Source organism: Triturus cristatus, chromosome 9 (genome assembly GCF_964204655.1).
Source record: "Triturus cristatus chromosome 9, aTriCri1.1, whole genome shotgun sequence".
In the NCBI taxonomy this organism is placed as follows: Eukaryota; Metazoa; Chordata; class Amphibia; order Caudata; family Salamandridae; genus Triturus; species Triturus cristatus.
The window spans coordinates 729057743-729078985 of NC_140592.1; the positions used below are offsets into that span (position 1 = coordinate 729057743).

The 21243-nt window shown below is 42.5% G+C and overlaps 1 long non-coding RNA gene across 1 annotated transcript; it reads right to left on the reverse strand.

The window, feature by feature from the left end:
* Nucleotides 1–710: 710 nt before the first annotated feature.
* On the reverse strand, nucleotides 711–1823 carry LOC146798621 (uncharacterized). The gene is made up of 3 exons (XR_014969193.1): nucleotides 1770–1823; nucleotides 1596–1671; nucleotides 711–1055 (listed from the first exon to the last, which is right to left on the reverse strand). It is a non-coding gene; the product is annotated as an uncharacterized LOC146798621 (long non-coding RNA).
* Nucleotides 1824–21243: the final 19420 nt, after the last annotated feature.

The window sequence follows — 21243 nt, forward strand, 5'->3', positions numbered from 1 at the left end:
CACTACGGACTCGCTGGATAGGGCAATGTCGACCACAGTGGCGCTCCGCCGCCACGCCTTGCTGCGGTCCACGAGTTTTTCTGGGGATGTCCAGAGCACCCTCATGGACATGCCCTTCGATGGCAATCGCCTTTTTTAGCAACAAGGAGGATAGTGCGCTGGAGCGCTTTAAGGACTCCCGGGCTACGGCCAAGTACTTGGGCCTCTCGGCCCCGCGCCCGCAAACTTCCGCTTTTCGTCCCTTTTGTGGCCAGGGAAGGGGCGCCCCCTCACGTTCGCGTAGCCACAGGCCGCAGAACCAACCTTCACGCGGTCGCGGATTCAGCCGAGGCGGTACAGGGGGACAACGTGCCAGTCCGTCCACGTCTACCCCGGCAGCATCTGCCTTAAAGCCCTCCTAGTCCGTGCTTTCAGGCCCATTCCATGCCATTGGGAGGCAGAGTTCGCCATCACCTGCTCCACTGGCGTTCCATCACATCGGACAGGTGGGTGTTGCAAATCGTCCGAAGGGGCAACTCCCTCCCCTTCGAGGCAACCCCTCCAGCCATGCCACCGCAGTACCACCGCATGTCGGGGATCACTTGAATCGTCTACAGGAGGAAGTTATGGCCCTCTTGGCCAAGGGGGCCATCGCAGTCTAAGAAAAAATTGGTAAGGAGGAAAAAATTGGGCAATGTTTTTGATCAAGGACACCTTTAATTATCCTTTCATATGTGTATCTATTCACATTTTCTTTTCATCATTATATCGCTGAGCATATAAAAACATGTATTTACAACACAACACCTCTGAAATAATAGAAAACCTAAGCTACTGTCCAACAAAAACCATTTCCAATCGTGGAACCACCTTTCAATAGTGTGGGCTACCCAGAGGGCACATACATTGCATACGGGAAAATATATCTCCAAATGTTCAAAAGCAATGTATAACTGTTAAATCCACATCAATTTCAGTTATTTTGTGGTCCCTCTGTATAACAAAACTGTTGACGCGGTCGCGTTTCAGCCAGTCGATTTCTTTTGGCCTCCTCAGGACAAAAAAACAGCAGCAATCTACATAGAAAAAAACATACTGTAATAACATATACATAATATCGACACCATTATTATCCTTGCCAGTATATGCACAGGTCTCAATCCCCAAACATAGTCCACCAACTGAAAAGCAAACAGTCCGACCACCGGGAGAAACACCGAGTCAAGTGCAAGAAAAATTCAATGTGAAATACATATCTTAGGCTTTACACGTCTCAATGAATCTACATCTAAGCGCACTTATATCTATATCAAAAAGGTCTATAGTGCTTCCGATGTTTTTACCTTTCAAGATCATTTAAAGGGAAAGGCTTCTATTATAAGGGATCTCTCGTGGCCAACTCTTTGAACCTATTTCCACTACACTATATGTGTCTCGACTGACCTTAACCAGATTTCCTCACTCAGCGTATCCCGCATCTGGCCAACATGCTTGTAGGGGGCGGGTCGTGGGGGGTACAACCCTTGTCCTAGCTCTATATAAAAATAATATTCCAATTAGAACCCACTCTGTGCAATGAGGATTTATAATGCCACCAAAGTTACCATACTTCGTACCTTAGAAGAGTATTGTATCACTCGGCGCCTTACTCGTGTTCCCAGTAAATGAAAAACGTCCGCCGTGATTCGTACGCTAATTCATAAAAGAAACACAAACGCAGAGGTGCAAATATAAGTAAAGATGTATTAATAAAGTCCCGAAGTCCTAAGCTGACTAACGTATACTCATACCTTGAATCTATCTCTTCTCTTCGAGGTCTAATTCGAAAATGTCCGTGCTCTCTCTCTTGCTCCGGAAAAGAGTTCCAAAGCACAGGCTCGACATCTTATTTCCTGGTGTCAACAGCGAAAAAGGACTAAACACCTCTACTAGTGGAGGTGTAATGAATCGGCCATATTGGAATAAAGAATTTACACTGGCCAATTGGTTATTTTTATCCCTCTCTCCCTTAGTATAAACATCCCAATGTAAATTATATTCTCAAAGCCTTATAGAAACTAACTCAGATGGCCCTAATGTGACCACGACAAAATAAAATAAAAAGTGAAAAATAATAAATAAAGAATAATTAAAGCCTTAAAAATAATTCAACAAAATCAAATAAATACTGATGTGAATGGTGAAAAGTATTCAAACTGAGATCAATCAAATAAAGCCACCAAGATTATACCCAATGTGTAAATCAACAGAGGTAGAGAACCTGTAAACATAAAGGCTCACATTCTGACATCACATATCAATCTAAACATATATACATATATACAAGTGTCTGTACATGCAGGGCATTTTACAACCAAATCCAATGACTTTGGTCTCCCTACTTATCAGGCTAAGTCCTCATCTCTAGGGATTTTACTGTATCAGTGCCCACATTTCGTCCCTATCATTTAAACCATCAATTGCAGTATGATATTTCTCAATCAACCGTGCTTCTAGGCGATTCAAAGTATTTTGCAACATGGTTTTATTCATGGGGCGCATAACCGCCAACACGGTCCATCTCAATTCATCCTCATCATGGCCGAGTTCCAAAAAATGCTGGACCAGTGGAGCACCAGAGGTTTTGCACCGAATTCGTGATTTGTGTTGCTGGATGCGTAGTTTAACAGCTTGAGTTGTTTGGCCAATATACGTTTTTTTACATGGACACTCTATTGAATAAATCACATTCTTTGAATTACAGTTTGAAAAGGCCAGTTGAATATGTTTTTTATCACCAATAGTTGTAAATTTAGAATAATTTGTTTGGGGACAAACTACACAGTTCTGACATCTAAAATGTCCCTGTACTGGTGGCAGCCCCATCGTGGTTCTTACATCTTTTTTAGGCATTATTGGTCTAGAGGCCTTAACCAAATATTCTCTCAAATCTTTTCCTTTTTGGAAAGCAAATAACGGTGTACCCAACCCCAAATGTTCAACTAACCGCCAATTTCTTTGGATGATCTGTCTCACTTTGTTAGCTTTGGGGTTGTATGTCAACACACAGGTAAGAAGATCGTTCTTTACCTTGCTTCTTGGTACAAGTAAGGTTTCACGAGGTGTAAACCATGCTCGTTTCATAGCATTGCGGACTATTTTCTTGGGATACCCTCTCTTACATAATTTAGTCCGCAAGGTGGCAGCATTGTCAAAATAGTCGCTTTTGTTAGAGCAATTACGCCGGATTCTAAGGAATTGCCCATATGGCAAATTATCCTTAAGATGTCGGGGATGACCTGAGCTATATGCCAAAAGAGTATTTCTATCTGTGGGTTTAGTAAATAAACTCACTTCTAGGATCCCTTCGCTGTTTTTGACCCAAACATCTAGAAAGTTGACTTGGATGTTGCTTACACTTTTAGTGAATTTTAGGTCTTGTGTCCGTGTATTTAACCAATTATGAAATGATTCTAGATCTTCATTATTTCCATTCCATATCAGGAATATATCGTCGATGAATCTCACCCACCTCGCAATGTTGGCAAAGAATGGGCCAGTCTCATCGAAGATGAAAAGCGTCTCAAATTGGTCCATGACCAAATTGGCTATCTCCGAAGCGAAGCTACAACCCATGGCTACGCCTTTTACTTGAAGGAACAGATCTTCTTTGAAATTGAAAAAATTATTTTTAAGGCATATTTTGGCCAAGGTAATCAAAAAATCAGTTGGAACTTGGTGTGGTCTGGGTCTCTTATTTAATACCAATGTCATGATCAAGAGTGCCTCATCTTGGGGAATATTTGTGTAGAAGCTTTCGATGTCGAAAGTAACCAAAAGACTCTGGTTACTATCAAACATCGACCCCTCAACCTTGGCAATAAAATCCATAGTATCCCGTACGTATGCTTTCGTCTCCGGGATAAATGGTTTCAAAAAATGGTCAACATATTTAGCCAGTGGCTCCAAAATGGAGCCACAGGCTGAGATAATCGGCCTCCCTGGTGGTTTGGTGGCATCTTTATGGATCTTGGGCAATACGTATAGTGTGGGGACTTTTTGTGTGGTAATATTCAAGAACTCAAATTCTTTTTTGCAAAGAAAACCATTTTCAAGAGCTCTGTTCGTCAAGTGCAGTATTTCAGCTTTTAACCGCGCTGTAGGATTACTTTCCAGGGGTCGATAATGGAGTTGATTGTTAAGTTGCCTGATAATTTCCTCGTCATATTCGTCCGCATCCCATAACACAATTCCTCCGCCCTTGTCGGCAGGTTTGACTACCACAAGTGGATTACTGGCTAAATTTGACAGTGCCTTTTGCTCGTCTCTAGAAAAATTAGGTTTATAGAAAGTTCTTTTTGAGTGTAGATTATCTAACTCCCTAAGTATTTGATTTTCAAACAAGAGATTTATTTTTCAACCCACTAACATTATTCTCAGAAGCTTCATTGAATTCTGAAAAGAAGACTCTCAATCTAACCTTCCTAAGGAATTGTAGAACCTCTTTTTTGGTGTCAATTGGGTTCTGCATAGCATGTGGAACAAATGATAACCCTTTATTTAACAATTGGTTTTCAATTTCGGTTAACTGATGTTTTGACAGGTTATAGATAGGCATTACTTCATGCGACGTCACAGATAAGGTAGATATCTGTGGGTCTATCTCCGATAGGCTCGTTGTCTGGTACGGAAGTAGTTTTGTTCCTGAATCTGTTGGGGAACAGGAGGTTGCCATATTTGATGGCTTCGCCAGTTGCCTCTGAATCCTCTTCCCCTGCCTCTGCCTAAAAAATGAGGGGGGGCACGTGGGTATTGATAGTATTGCGGATATGGAGGAAAATAGGGCCCAGTCCCCTGGTCTGGGTCAAAGGAGGAAACCGAAAAAGTAATACATTTGGAACGTGATCGTGTTCTGTATTGAAGATTCAGTGTACTTGGGTTATTATACAAGGGGGCCATCGAGCGCGTTCCTGGTCCAGAAGTAGGTCGTGGTTGTTATTCCCACTACTTTCTGGTTCCCAAGAAGGGCAAAGGGGGCCTACGGCCTATCTTGGACCTCAGGAGCGTCAACGCCTTCCTCCGCAAGGAGAAGTTCAAGATGCTCACCTTAGCTCAGGTTCTAGCTGCCCTAGACCCCGGAGACTGGATGGTAGTGTTGGACTTGCAGGACGCTTATTTCCACATCCCCGTCCTGACGGCCCACCGGCGTTACCTGCGGTTCACGGTGGGCCAGGAGCATTTTCAGTTTACCGTGCTCCCCTTCGGCCTCACCAGTGCCCCTCGGGTGTTCACGAAAGTGATGGCGGTGGTCGCAGCACATCCTATCTCGACGACTGGTTGTTGAATGCGGGCTCGCCCCAGGCAGTCTTCTGCCACCTCCAGACTACGGCCGACCTCCTGCATTTGCTGGGGTTCTCCATCAATGTGCCGAAGTCGCATCTGAGTCCCTTCCAGAAGCTCCTCTTCATCGGAGCGGTTCTGGACTCGGCGCAGTTCCGGGCTTATCCTCCGGAACAGTGGGTCTGGGATATTCAGGCTCTGATTCCCATCTTTCGGCCTCTATCTCGGGTTTCGGTCAGGTTGGTGCTGCGGCTTCTGGGTCTGATGGCCTCCTGCATCCTGTTAGTGCATCACGCCTGATGGCGAATGCGGGCTCTGCAGTGGGACCTGAAGTTTCAGTGGGCCCAGCATCGAGGCAACCTGTCCGACCACGTCCTGATCTCGGACGTGTTTCTTTCAGATGAAAAAGTTACTTACCTTCGGTAACGATATATCTGTAAGAAACATTAGTTAGTTAGATTCCTCACTGACTCACCCATCCTCCCCGTTCTGCGAACCGATATCTAGGGTTGAGGTCATCCCTTTCAGGGCCCTAGAATTTTTTGGCACCAGTGTCAATCTCTTGCATGGCTCTGCGTTCCTGGCGCGGAAAGCTATGTACAAGAACTGACGTCAGCGCGTGAGGGCGGCGTCTAAGTACTCCGACGACGTCATTCCGGCGCACGACGCCGACGACCGACGCGGAGCCGCAGACGACGCTTAGCGACGCGCAAGGGTATTGCTGACGAAAATCTTTCCGGATCCAGCCTGACGCCTGGGAAAATGCTAAGGTGAGGAATCTAACTAACTAATGTTTTTACAGATATATCGTTACCGAAGGTAAGTAACGTGTTCATTTAGGTCTTAATCCTACACAGGTAGAGATGTAAAAGACACAGGCCAGATATATGACCAATGTTAGCATGCGCAAACTGGTTAGCGACCCGTTTGCGCATGCTAAAATTGGAATGGCCATATACTAACACAATTTTGTGATTCGCAAATGAATTGCGACTTGCAAAAAAGTGTTCAGAGACTCGCTATTTGGAAGGGACGTTCCCTTCCAAATAGCGACTCTGCAACCCATGTACGAATGTTTTGTGACCGCAATTGCGGTTGCAAAACACTCACAAATGACCACCCTCTTCAAGAGGGTGGTAATGGAGTCGCAAATGGGAAGGGGTCCCCAGGGGACCCCTAACCCTTTGTGACAGGCTCTGAAAATATTTTTTAAGGGCAGGCAGTAGTCCCAGGGACCACTGTCTGCCCTTAAAAAATGAAATGAAAACGTTTTCTTTTTTTTAAAAATGCATCCCGTTTTTCTTTAAGGAAAACGGGCGCAAATTGTGAGAGGCCCATTAATATCATGATGATATCGCAATTAACAGTGTTAAACACACTGTTGTACATGCAGAATAGCGCCTCGTAAATTGCGAGTCTCAGAAGTCTCGCTATTTGCAAGGCGCTATTTTGAGCGTCGTACATCTGGCCCATAGAGCTGTGCTTGGGGTACTTCTTTAGTTGACTATGGGACACATTGGCGTAAGTAGACTGTTCTCTTCGCAGGTGTTCAATGTAACTAGTAGAGCTAGAGTAAACATTACTATGAAAGAGCAACAGTAGAAGTGATAGTATTAAGAGATAAAAATGGAAAAACAAAACTAAAAAACACAAATTTCGATTTGCTGGTTCAAAAAATTGTCAAAAAGGGGGTATTTTTATGGTCACAATCCTTTTCTCCCTTTTTGATTCATTTATATTGCTAGTGGTTTTTAGCGTGATGCTGGTTTTATCTGGACATCTGATAGATGGATCCAAGACTTTCTGCTATCTACATTGAGGGCAGTGGGAATTTCCATCGTCATGGTGAAAGGCCCATTCTTAGCCTCTTTCCATACCCAAACAAAATTTTATACAAAGCCTTGTCACTTATGTGCACAACTGGGAGGTCGACATCAGCGGTGGTGCGCTTCTCCTTCCCTTTGGTTACCTGTTTAGAAATTAACTTTGCAGCTTTGGTTAATTCAGAGAGATAAATATGCATTTCATCATTCAAGATATCAGCTGTACTTTCTCCCTGCACCTTACTTCTAGTGGCAGTTACTTGCGTATTCATAGGTCTCCCTGTCACTATCTGATGGGGTATCATGCGATGTTCTGAACTAGGTGTGTTCCTAAATGAGAAGAGTGCCAATGGTAAGCGATACAACCACTTTTTATGCAATGTGGTCCGGTCCATAGCTTGCTGATCTTGTTAGTCAGCAGGCCATTTATTAGGCGCTCAATGATGCCATTGCTTTGGGGATGATAAACAGAAGATAACTTATGTTTTATCCCTAACATTGTTGCGAGATGTGTGAAGATTGCATTAACAAAGTGTGTTCCGTTTTCAGATGTTATCCATTCAGGAATTTCCCAGTGGGGAATTACCTCACGAATCAGAAAAGTAGCAGCTGAAGAAACATCACAATGGACGCATGGTCCTGCTTCAATCCATTGAGAAAAAGAAAAAACTACAACTATAAGACATTGATAGTTGTACCTGTCTAACGTGTCCACAAAGTCAAGATGGAGAGCTTTAAAAGGACCTTATGGTCATGGAATGGTAGAATATATAATTTTCAATGTGGGATTTGGAAAGAAATGTTGACAATCAGTACAGTTATGAAGCTACATGGTAAGCTTATCATGTAAGTTGGGAACAAACCAATCTTGTATTTGCATAGACAAATGATCTCTTGAGATGTTGGCTGGTAAATGCAACTGATCAAGAGCTAGCATAAATAAAGCCTGAGGCATCACTGATTTACCTGTAGATATTTAGTCATCCCCTGACTGGGAGCATCCTGTAGTCTTCCATAACTGTTTCTCATGTGGTGGAGCAACTTCCTGCAACTTTCAAAGATATAAACAATCCATCAGCATAATTAGGCATGACATTGTCGGTGGTAGTGTCAGATTCAGACTCAGACGGCGAGGAAGTATGGGCCACCAAAACAGGGACATGTTCTAAACCTAATTGCACAACGGGGGTGTTCACCTAGCTGCATCTTGAGCTGGCCAAGCTGCTAGTGCGTTTCCCTGTGAGACAAAATCCTGTCCATTTGTATGTGCTGCACATTTCACAGCTGCCACTGCTTGTGGTAAAGCAAGTGCCTCTATTAAATCTTCTAAGAGGTTCCTATGCATAGTAGGACTCCCGTCTGACCTATGGAAGACCCTCCTCGCCATCTCATAATGCTAGAATGTACAGTGGTTGTTACATAAGCCAAATCTGAAGAGATTGTGATGACTTTTCCTATTGCTTGCTTAAGAGCCGCTATCAAGGCTATCAATTCTGCTGCTTTAGCAGAATAATGTGCTGGTAGTGTTAACTGCTCTACTATGTAGAGTGTGTCTGTAGAATCGTGCTGTTGTTTTTCTGACTACTGCTGCACCTGTATGTCTTACTTTTGTATCCTGATCAATAGTAGAGGGACCATCAACAAAATAGACAATGCTATCTGGAATAAGATTATCTGTTGCATTCGTTAGGAATATATGTTGCACATCATCCTCAGTGTCTAATATTGAATCAGCAAAGAATGTTGCAGGGTTCACTGTATGACACTTCACAACCTTCAAAGATGGTAGTGACAATATCACCTCATCTCTGACACTTTCTGTGTATTTAGAATAGTCTTAGCCTTCTGAATGATAGCAAACACTGCATGTTCTGCATAGAGCTCCAAAGGTGCCCCCATGACAATGGGAGTGCTCTTCTGCACTGTAAAGGCAGCAGTGACGAGAGCTTGCTTACAAGGATAATGTGCTCTCATCACTGAACCCAACTGTCCACTAAAATATGTAATGGGTTTATGCCCTAAGGGATATTTTTGCATAGGGACAGCTGTCCTCACTTGACCATTGCAATTAAAAAAGAGATACAACTCTTTGGTGTAATCAGGAGTTCCCAAAACTGGGGCATTTGTTATCACTGTCTTCAATTTCTGGAAAGTCTCCTGAATTTCTGGTGTCTACTTTATCTTATTGTTTCTGTCTTTTGCTTGTTTAATAGAAGCCAACAAAGGCACTATTAAAGTGCTGTAGTCAAAGACCTATTGTCTCACATAATTATAGAGACCAAGAAACTTCTGCATTCCCTTAACAGTTTCTGGCTCACTAATTTGATGTTAGATGCTGCTCTTTCAGGAATTAGTCGTCGACCAGAAGCTGACAGAAATTGTCCTAGGTAATGGACCTACTCCTGACAATACTCAACCTTGTCTCTCTCTACCTTGTATCCTCTCTGTACAAGAGTCACCAGAAGAGACATGGTATATTTTCTACACTGTTGTTCTGTAGGACTGCAAATTAATATGTCATCCACATACTACAACAATGTACCGTCACACTGAAAGCTTGATAGATCATTTTTCACCACTCTGTTAAAAATGCTAGGTGACTCACAATACCCTTGAGGCAAACAAGAATACAAATACTGAGTCCTGTAATTGGAGAACACTGTCAAATAATGGCTGTCTGGATGGGTAGGGATGCTAAAAAAGGCATTCTTAAGATTTATAACAGTGAAATATTTAGCATACTAAGGAATATTTCTCAATATGATGGAAGGGTAGGGAACAATTGGAAATTCTGGTACCATTACATCCTCCAGGGGGCGCAGGTCATGAACCATATGCCAAGTATTACCTCTTGATTTCTTCACTGGGGAAATAGGACTATTACAAGGATACACTCCAGGATAAATTACTCCTTGCTCTAGCAACACTTCTATAGTAGGAGCATTGCCCTCACCTGCTTCTTTAGAAAGAGGTTACTGTCTTACCCTAGGTAGAATAGCACCTTCCTTCAGTGTAATTCTGAATGGAGTAACAGTACGAATAAGACCCACATCATAGGGTCCCTTAGTCCACCAGGTATCTGGTACTTGGAAAAGATCTCCATCCCTAATAGAATCAAAGACTCTACATAATGTGGGGGTCCTTACTTCTAATACTATTCTCAACAGTATGTCATCCTGAAAAACTATAACTGTTTTCTTAGAATGCTCATCAAACAGTTGATCATTCATTATTTCCCTAACCATTTTTCCTGGCTCAATTAATATAATACATGCCCATACGACATGGTTATGCTCACAAGCTGTCAGAGATAACACCAACTTATGTTGCTCTAAAGCCTCTATTTGCAATATCAATGTATTGTCAGGTATCCAAGAACCTTGCCCTTGTCCCCGGAAAAGGAACTCTTTAGGTAACTAAACCTATCTTCCCAGTAACTCTGGTATTTCTGCTATTATTGTATACACTGTTGTGGTAAACGCTTCTATATCATTGGGTTGAGCTCTGATTTGAACTCCAGTAGAAGAGTCTACTGTTAAAGCCATGACCCTGGAAGATAGAACTCCAGGAGTAGAGCAAATCATAGTTTCATCAGGTTAAAAAATGAAGTCATGTTTAATTTGGTCATAAGATCTCTCCCCAATCGATTAGCTGAGGCAGCTGGAGAGAATAGCAAACAGCCTCCATCTTCCTCCCTCCTATTTCCATTTCCACTGGTTTAGTAAATGGAACTCTCATTATTACCCTAGAGAATCCTTTTGTGTCCATTGATCTGTTAGAAATTGGAAGGTCTACCTCTCTAACACTTGAAAACGAACAGTGGTATGCTGTTAGGGAAACGGTGCTACACGGGTGAAGTCACCCACTATCTGTGTTTCAAAAATGTATCTATTTGATGGTTCTGTAAGGTGGGGAGAACCACTAGCCTTCATTGGTGCAGCCAGTGCCACACTTCCAGTACAAAACACAAAAACTCCAGCACACATCCAATTAGTATTTGGGCATGACAGCAGTAGCCACAGTAAGTCAAATAAGTATCACAGAAATTGAAAATATGTTTCTTGTGTTCTTTATTCTTCTCTTTTCTCCTTGGTTTTCAGTATGTTATGAGTGGGTACTCGAGGACACATGAGGATATACTTACAGGAGATCGCCGTTTATACATTCGGCAACTGACCAAGATACGGCATCTGGTTGTTGGACTCACTTAGAGACCACTTTTACCTACAGACCGTGTGGGTTGGAATTATCACCATACTTGAAAAAGAAACTGAATACAGGACACAAGAGCCTTGAAAAAGTCACGGGGTAATCCCCTTGCTGGCGACGAAACACGTGTTGGCTTGTAACCTGTATTAACATACTGAAAACCAAGGAGAAAAGAGAAGAATAAACATAGATATCTATCTATACGAAGGCACTAAGTAGTTGGTATTGTGGAACCTGAACTTTCCCAAGTCTGTTCTTTTAGGTATAGTACAGGTAATAATTGTGCTATAGCCTTTTTCCTTTCACATGGTCTGTTATTTTCTTTTTGTTTTCCTAGGAGAGAGTAATAGAGGGGGCTAGGAAGATTCTGCTTTGCTATTCAAGGCCAATCCACACGTAGCCTGGGTAGGTGGTGTATAGTCTCATACCTTGTTACCCCTATGACCAGGTCTCTTGTGGTACATGTACAGATCTCATGGTTTATTCTCTCTTCCTACTAGTTTCATGCTGGAAGCCTGCATCCACCCTCTTCTCTCTTCTGGTAGAGCTCTCCCTCTCTTTTATTTACAGGTAGTGTGTTTCTTACGTTTCAACAGTATTCAGTAGTAGTGCTTGCACCTGTATGTATCATCTGATGAGCTAACTGGGTAATTAATGTGTCCTTCCTGTGTCATCCACAGATCTCCCTCCACGCTGTTCCTACCCTTTCTTTCCCTCGCTTGACTATCTCACTAGTCCGTGTATATTTCTATTCCAGACTTGGGGCAGTTGAGAGGTGGACCCCTTTGAGCATCAGCACAATCCCGAGGACTCTGGAAGGTGGAACCTGACACACTCAGTCTCTAGGAGACTGTACTGTGCAGTTGGCTGAACTGAAGGCTTTGATACTTGCACTTGAACATACGGATCCTGAATTCCCCACATTTATAGTGTGTGATTCATTTTATTGTGTAAATCATTTAATGATAATTAGAATTTTTGGTGACAAAATGACTTAACGGATTCCAAAGGTAGCACAATCAAGCATAAAATGCTTTGGGTTATAGTGGCAGAATTTAAAGATAAATTGCCACAAGCTTATGTCATTCATACACTGGGTCATCAACATGTGGGAGCACACACAGTAGGGAAATCTATGGCTCATGAGGCAGCCAAATCTGCAGTAGCCACATGGAAAATAGCAGCAGTTACGCATTCTAAAACACGTGTTGATAATGACATCTAGGCTGCCTTTCAGGCTTTTCAAGCCGGCACTACTTTACCTAAAGGTTTTCCTGCAAAATATTGTTCCCTTTGCAACTATACCTGGGGTTGATGATCGTTGTATCCCCGAACTTGACCGCAGACATTCTTTAGTAGTTGTCGCACATGAAGGAGTCGCTTCAGCACATGCTAGAGTGGCTGCTACAATTCATATTTTACAACAACGGTATTAGTAACAGAGTTTACATCAGCAAACCAGGAAATATGTCTTGAGTTGTGACATTTACCAACAGATTAAAAGTTCTATTGTGTCTCATCCACCGCAGGTTGTTTGAATCATCTCTATAGGGTTTAACGAGCATTGAATAATCTCCCTAAAAGATCTCTGGGTAGGCGGAGCCCATACAAAATGGTCTTTGGCATCAAAATGTATGTTCCGGACATTGATGGTCTAGATTTTGTGGCGGCAGCCATGACCTTAGATGTGGATACCCACTGTGCTGTCTTAAAGGATCTACAAAAGGGCTGTGATGCCCTGGCTTGCACTCATTTGCCTGTCTCTCTCTCTCCTTGACTCCAGACACTCATATTCCTGTATCTAATTGGCTTGCCAAGGTTGGAGACCTTGTAAGCGAAAAAGTGACCCTCAAGAAAGAATTCCTCCATTCATACTGTGCCTCTGTTCCAGTCACTGGTATCCAGGGTACACAAACTGTCCTTTTGCCACCATTTCCAGGACATAAATAAAATTGCTTTGTCTCCATTGAACACGTCAAGCTACACCTTATGGCCTATGCTTCATAGTATGCCCAGGAGTGATCCCTCAGAAGATTTACCTTTGCAGCCCATGAGCACCACCATTGCTGCTTCTCCCCAGCTGCCGAGGAAGAAGTCGAAACTTCCATTGATTTGGTACCTGTTTCTAGTTCTCCATCTTCTACAATGGATGTCTGTTTATACTGATCCACCAGCGGGTACTCCTTCTGGGTTACATTTTTTGAATTTGACTGCTGAATTGCAACCACCTCCTTTTCATTTGAGTTCCTCATGGTACTATATGGATCAAGACCATTTCTTGTCTGACAATTCTTCAGTGTCTTCAGTTCTTCATCAACATCCAGCACGGATTTGTGTTTTTATTTCTTGGTTTAAATGCACTTATCTAGTCCCTCCTTGGACATACATTTAGATCATAGTTTCTTTGGTTCTTTTATTTATGTTTATGGAATTGTGACTGTCTTTTTTCTTCTGATTAGTGGTCATTACCTTCCAGAATGTTCTGCTACAGAACGGGTTGACGGGGTGCGGGCTCCCCATTCCTCCTCACATACAAAGAAAAGAGACTTGCCTCTTGATAACATTACAACCGTTCCAGTGACTGATAGAGTTGTTTGGGATAAGGTTCCTTTCGATATATTCGGTCCTATGGAGAACTTGCAAATTCCATATGTGTTCAAAGTTTTTATGGGTGATTTGATAGTACTGAGGTTACAATCAGATAATAGTTCTGTTGATACTGTGGATTCAAAGCTTTCCGGGTTACAATATTATACTGTGTGTGAGTCAAAAGATTTATATCTTAATTCCGCTAACTACGCTGAGATGTTCTGTTATCACCATTATGGACATAATTTTTTATATCTGGCAAGTGGATAGTTTCCCCATTATAATTATACACAGTGGGAACATTGCCCAGCTCCAACACAAGGAAGTTAAAAGACGCAGACAGACAGGTGTACATATTTTACAAGTTATGAGAGTTCAGACCCAATGTCATACTGTTTTAAATCGGTTCCAAATCAGTCAAAGAAGTATATGCTTACTTAGACCAAGATGATGTATGCGGCTTCATTTGTTGAACAGTTGACCCTTAAGGGTTATGATTACTGAAAAGACAATATTGACCTGAAATCAATTTAAGGTACAAAATCCTCACAGGTCCAAAGTACAGAAACTTTATTTGGAGCCTATTTGATTCCCAGACAAATTATTTTCTTCACTGAAGAAGAATTATAGCTTTAATGAAAGAATTCAATAAACTACTTGCCTGGGATTGGCTTAAATCAAAGGACTAAATTCCCAGACTATTCCTTCAGTTGCCCGCTTTGATAATTGGCAATCTTACACAAATTATACAAAGTCCAGTTAAATAGTATGATACAAAATGGTACATTTAACTCATCATCTTCAAATCCTGATCGGTGACTATTGTGACTAGTAGACATGAATGGTTGTCATGCTCCTTTTCTTAATGCCACCTCTGGTTTCAAATCAAGTAGACCAGATCCACGGTTCTCACAGTTCGCCCATTCGAACACTATTATAACCTATTCAGTGGGTAAGCTATGCCAGCAATGGTTAGAGCATTCTACACTGTCTGCAGTGAAACATCTTTCCCTTCTGTCCGAGGACATGAACCTATCTGATGTTTTATTAGATCCCAAGTCCCCTCATTCTAAACGATTTCTATATGCGGCTTACAAAGAAATTTGAGAATTATCATAAATTTGAGGCTGCTCAAGATAATTTGGATAAGGTACTTGCTGTGGTAGACAACAGTATTAATATGTTAGTATCTAATATTTATCATTTAAATAGCATTGTGTTGTCTGTTATTGATATTGTAGAGAATATTGTTGTTTATGTTGTATTATACATCAACATTGTATCATGGTCAGAGTCAGCTCCGATCCACTTGCAGTTTAGTTGGATGCTTCAAACGCTAAAAAATTGAAGCGTTCCTCTGCATTGCCTGAACTGAACTGCTTTGCTTCTGTCTATAAATTTAACACACAACCAAGCATCGATGGCTATGAAAGGCACAACATATACCATGCTGCATTTAGAGAATTCGAAAAAGTCCCGTTCACTGTAGCAGAAACCCCTTCAGTGGTATGGTTAATACACAGGGTTATCTCATTGTTGATATCAACGTTTCAGTTTACAGCTTGCATGAATCATTTCATGATATATAGACATAAGCCCCTTGGGAGCAGATACATACATGAATTATGGTCCCTACCCTTTACCTATCACTGTGAACATGCTGATAGAAAAGTTTTTCTTATGGGAGAGGAGTGCGACTCCACTGCCGGTCATTCACTTGTTTGTCAACACGTTAAAATCCACGGCGCTTGTAATGTTTTGGTGCCTAATTTGGCTTGTTATTTAAAAGGAACAATTCTTCCCTTCATTACTGTACTTTCAAATGGAAGCTATCTCATGCCTAATAATCAAGACTGTTGCGGTAGGTGGGCGAAAGTCCCTTATGTTGTGTCCGTTTCCCAGTTAGTCAGTTGTTGCAACAACGTCCTGTCTCTCCCTCCACACAGAGTTGTAGATAACTCACTGTGGCCTTCCATTCCAACTTTGAAAAACATATCTCAATAAGCTAAGCAGACATAAAGCATTATTGTTCCAGCAAGAAGTGACTCTTACATCTGCCCGCGAGACGTTCAAATTGCAGGTGGCTCGAACTACTGCTGAAATACAGTCATTATTAAATACAAATCTTTCTCTGCATTTTTCTTAATTAATACATCAACAGGCACATGCATCAAAGCTTTTTGCGATCACAAACGGTGCAAATCGCAAAAATCGACCGTTTGCGATCGCAAAATTAGCTTTTGCAATGCATGAAACAACTTGCCACTCGCACTTTAAAAAATCACAATTTATTGCGATTGCATTTAAGACATCGCAATTTGCGATTTCTTAAATGCAATGCAAGACCCACTTGAGAATAGCGATTACGCTAATAGGGGTCGCAAATTACCATGAAGTTGAACTTCATGGTAATTTGCAAAAACTTTGAAAAATGCACTTTAGTGCATTTTTCAAAGTTTCATGTTGCGCAAACACATGCCCTTAGGGCATGTGTGTGCATAACATATGTGCACAGCTCAATTTCAGGGGTACAACAGGGTGTCCCTTTGACATCCTTGCACCCTGAAATTGCGCATGTAATTTCCCATCCATTCCTATGGGCCTGTAGGCCCATAGGAATGAATGGGAAGCCACTCCTTATTTGCGACTTGCAATTTGCTAGTCGCAGATAGGGAATGTGTAGGAATCGCTATTTTTCTAACGATTCCTACATGCATAGGCTTTTGCGAATCCTTAATTACGATTCCTTAAAAATCGCAATCAAGGACTCGCAAAATCCTACCTTGATGCATGTGCCTGCAAATATTTAATGTGTGTGAAACCACAGGGGTAGCCCACTGTTTTAAACTAATAGGCTCTGGCCTCGTCACTTCTTTCCAAACTATCTTTTGAGTAATTTCGGCTTTTATACACTCTATTTTTCCATTGTGTCTGTGGGTTCCCGTGCTGCTGTTTCTCATTTGCAGCATTCTCATCCTGTTGCTGCTGTTTCGTAATGGATGTTCCTTCTGCAGCTGCCACAGACCTGGCATTGCTCCAGCACTACCGTGAGCGCATGCTTCAGCTCTTTGGCATGATTCCGCTACAGGTGTTGGATGTGGATTGGTGTTTAACCTTCTGCCATGTTTACTTCACCTGCGTGCAACCGGTATTTCACTGTATCTGGTGTGCCTTTCAATGGGCACTAGATATATGCCTGGCTCTACAGACGCCTGCTGCCCTGGATCTTGAACTGCCGATGAGTCCCTTAGTGGCCCATTATCAGGATTGTTCCCTGGGTTTGCACTTTCTACTGAAGCAAATGGCCAACGGGAGTTCCTGTGCATCGGCACAGCGATTGTTAGATCAGTGTTTCATTGAAATCAACGCAGGTTGCCAAGTGACAGTATTTGCATCTGTTGGAGCTGAGGATCATGTCCATTCCTTGGATTTTATGAACTGGGCCGGAGACTTGTCCACTACATGAAGTCGGAACCCATTATGGAGTCCTTTGCTTCTACAATGGCTGATTACATACTGGATACCTCAGACACACGCTGATTAGATATATTTTCCCTTTTTGTTGAATCCTCATAAATGCTAAAATCACAGTGATGGCTTTGAGTTTGTTCAAGGGGAGGGTGTCATGTGTTCTGAACAGGGCCCATTGTAGTTTTCCCTATGTTAGCCTAACTGTGCACGACACAGGCCGCATTAGCTTTGCACACGTTACGATGTAAACACATTTGCTTCTGTGCCACATTATATTTTCACACAGAACCTAAAGTTGTTTTCTCATTCTGTTCTTTCTTAGGATTTAGTCTGAACAGCAGACAAGGTCAAACAACAATGTCCCTGGTTATTTAGTTCTGGGCAGGCACTCGCAGCTAGACACAACACAGAAATGCAGCTATTGTTTATGAACATGTAAACAATGTCATGTAGGTATGCAAAGCAATGTAACACACACAAAGAGAGAGAAATATTTCCTGAGAGAAGATCATGGCTGTATCTGAGATGTTGAATGTCCACCTGTGCATTCTAACTAAACCCAGAGATTTTGCTGCATAATCAGTTTGCTTCTGTAGGAGGGGGGTTAGGCTATTTTGTCTTATAATATGACAGGACATTTTATAATATAGGGTTCATTGACAATGCTGATGGTATTTTTGCTAGGCAGTTGTTTTCTGATTGTGGCATGTATACTGCATGCTAGAGCACAAACGTTTGAATAAATATTTCATACTTACTTCGTGTCTCTGTCATATCTTACTGTGGACGAGTATGAGTGTGTGAGCGTAAAGGGGTGTCCTGTCACCGTGATCCCTGAGAGGGTCGGGAGTGTTGTGTTCTGGGGTGTCAATTCACTTGTCTCTCTGGATGTGAGACTCGGGTTCATGGTACTGAGGTGGTATGGTGACTCATTCCCAATCTTCTAATGTTCTATGGTCTCAAACAAAGTTCTGTTCCTGAGCAGAATCCATGCAACAGTACGAGATGTGACAGCATTTGAAAACCCGCCATAAGTCTATAGTGGCTTCTTGCTTCTGTAGCTTAGCTCCTTCTTGTTTGCTCTTAAGCTGTGTAACAATGTGCTCAAAAACTTTATCATCAAAAGTCTTTTCCTTTGGCCAGGAATATGTGTGCTTCTGAATGGCTTTAAACCAATCTCTACAGTACTTGTACAAACTCTTCTGGTCACCTGGAAAGGTCTTTTGCATGTGCTCTAAGGGAGTCTCCCTATTCCCCTCTGTCATAAGCCACTTACATGGCAACACTGCACCAGGCATGCACACCAGTCTGATGAATGGTATCGGCAGGTATGGTACCTATAAACAAACAAATAATAAGTATTTAGTCTAGTATTTACTCTATCTCTTAAGGTATCACCTCACGAAAGCTCTTGAAATCTCAACCAACCTTCAGTTTTGTTGTTGTTTTGTTTTCATTTAGATTGTCCATTGAGGCTCCTTTATCAAAATTTTTGAAACTTTTGTGAGTATGATTTCAGCATCAAAACCACAAGCAAATTTAGATGCGGTTAGCTTCACCCAAGTCCTCTCTGGCAAAGCCCTGCCAACTGTATGTACAAGTTGAACAAAAACACTGGTTACCTTTGTTTGCAGTACGATGCTGCGACTGAACTCAGCACGTAGTAGAATCAAGTAGTAGTAGTAGTATATCACTTTATTCGATATAAAATATCATAAAAGTACGAGCAAAATTGATTCAACATAAAAGTCCATCATTATACAGCATATAACAATATAAAAGTAGGATATAAAAAGAGAATATGTACAAATAAAAGACCATAAAAAACACTTACTGATGTAGCAAAACAGAATACTCATATATCTCTAGAGGCCTAATTCTTGCTAGGCCTTGACAATTTGGTACATGTCAGCCAGGCACACCCCAAAAATTTGGCTACCCTACAGACCAGAGCAATCAGTTAAGATAAAACGTAGCGCCATCCTATAGTCCACAAAACCCAAATTTCTATAGATTGGACTAAGCCATTTCCTCCTTGCCGCCCTATAAACCGGGCACGCAAAGAGGAAATGGGGGATGGATTCATTGGGGGCGGAGCGCCCGGGACAGTTGGCAGATGTTGCGCTCTGGTTTTTCCAACCTGCTACCAAAGTGTTAAGCGGGAGGGTTCCAAACCTAAGCTTCATGTATAGCATTCTGTCTCGTGGAGATTGTATAAAATCGAGATACTGCTCGGTTTTTGCATCAAGCTTGTGCTCCAGGAACTGGTCATTGAGGATCTCTCGGTTGGGGTTTCGAGCTTCTTCTCCCTTCACCCAATCCCAATAGGCTTTTTTAATGATTTGATTTGCGGGTGGAGTCTGGCTAGACCATGCCTCCCCATATCCAATATCTGTTGCCAACTGCTTTAGTTTAGAGATCCATTTGATCTTGTTGCCTGTATTTAAATTAATGATCTCATTCAGGGCAGCGGCATAGCTGGCCAGTTCAGGGGTGCGTCTCAAACGGACCCAAAAGAGCAGCGGGCGCAGTCTTGCTATGTCCTTAATAGAGCGCTTGCCCAAATCTTTGCGAAGTGGTGTCAGGGGGGTGGAAGATGGGAGACAGACCAGTCCTCTAAAAAAATGGTTCTCGGATTTCTCCAGGTCACTGACCTTCTCAAACCCCCAAAGCTCCGCCCCGTAGAGTGCTGAGGGTAGAGCTTTCCTGTCGTAGACCACAAGGGCCGGGACTACTGGTCTACTGAAGGAAAGCCACTGTTCTCTTAGAATTTCCCCCACCACCCTCTTATGGTTAAAGAGCATTTTAGCTAAATGACTGTTCCATTTCATCGTGTTGTTAATCCGGATGCCCAAATAATCAAAAGATTCTACAGTATCTAGTGGCATACCGTTAAGTGTGATGCCATTCCTAAAACGTTTAGATGGAGATAGTGTCATTAATTTTGTTTTGGTAGTATTAATCACTAAACCCCGTGCATCACAAAACTGGCTGAACCTATCAAGCAGCTTTTGCAGGCCACTTGGGCTTTTTGACATCAAAAGGGTGTCATCGGCGAAGAGGAGGGTAGGGGATTTCTCCCCTGCCAGGGTTGGGGCATCTGATGGATCCTCTTTCAAATGGTCAACCACCCCATTTATAAAGAGGGAAAACAAGGTTGGAGCCAGCACACAACACTGGCGTACTCCCCTATTCACCGCCACCCTTTCTGTCAGCTGACCCTGATTGCCCCACCTGATTTTAGCGTAGTTCCCCTCATGGAGGCGCTTGATAATATCAAGAATCAAGGGTGGAAGGCCCAAGTCGGACAACACCTGCCAGAGTTTGGCACGAGGGACCAGGTCAAACGCGGTTTTGAGATCGATGAAGGCCAAATATAGGCTGCCTTTCCCAATGACCACCAATGGCGAATCGGAAGACCTGATCCATCGTGCCCACCCTCTGTCTAAAACCTGCCTGAAAGTGCGAGAGCACACTGACATCGTCCATCCACGACCTTACCCTCTTTAGGAGCACCCTGACAACCACCTTCTGTATTACGTCGATTAAACTAATCAGCCTGTAGTTGGCAGGATCCTCCCTGTTCCCCTTTTTGAATATGGCTACCACTTCGGCACCCTTCCAAGAGTCCGGGACAGGGTGACCTCTAGCAATTAAATTCAATATGAGCAAGATGAAATCAGTCCATAGTTTTGGTTCTTGGAGGAGGAGATCACCGGGGATGCCGTCAGGGCCCGCCGCCTTTCCTGAAGCTAACCCTGTAATAGCAAGTGAGACCTCGTTGAACTTAAAAAGAGCGGATGGGCTAACAGCCTCAGGGATCACAATTAATGAGGGATCCTCCAGAAATAGA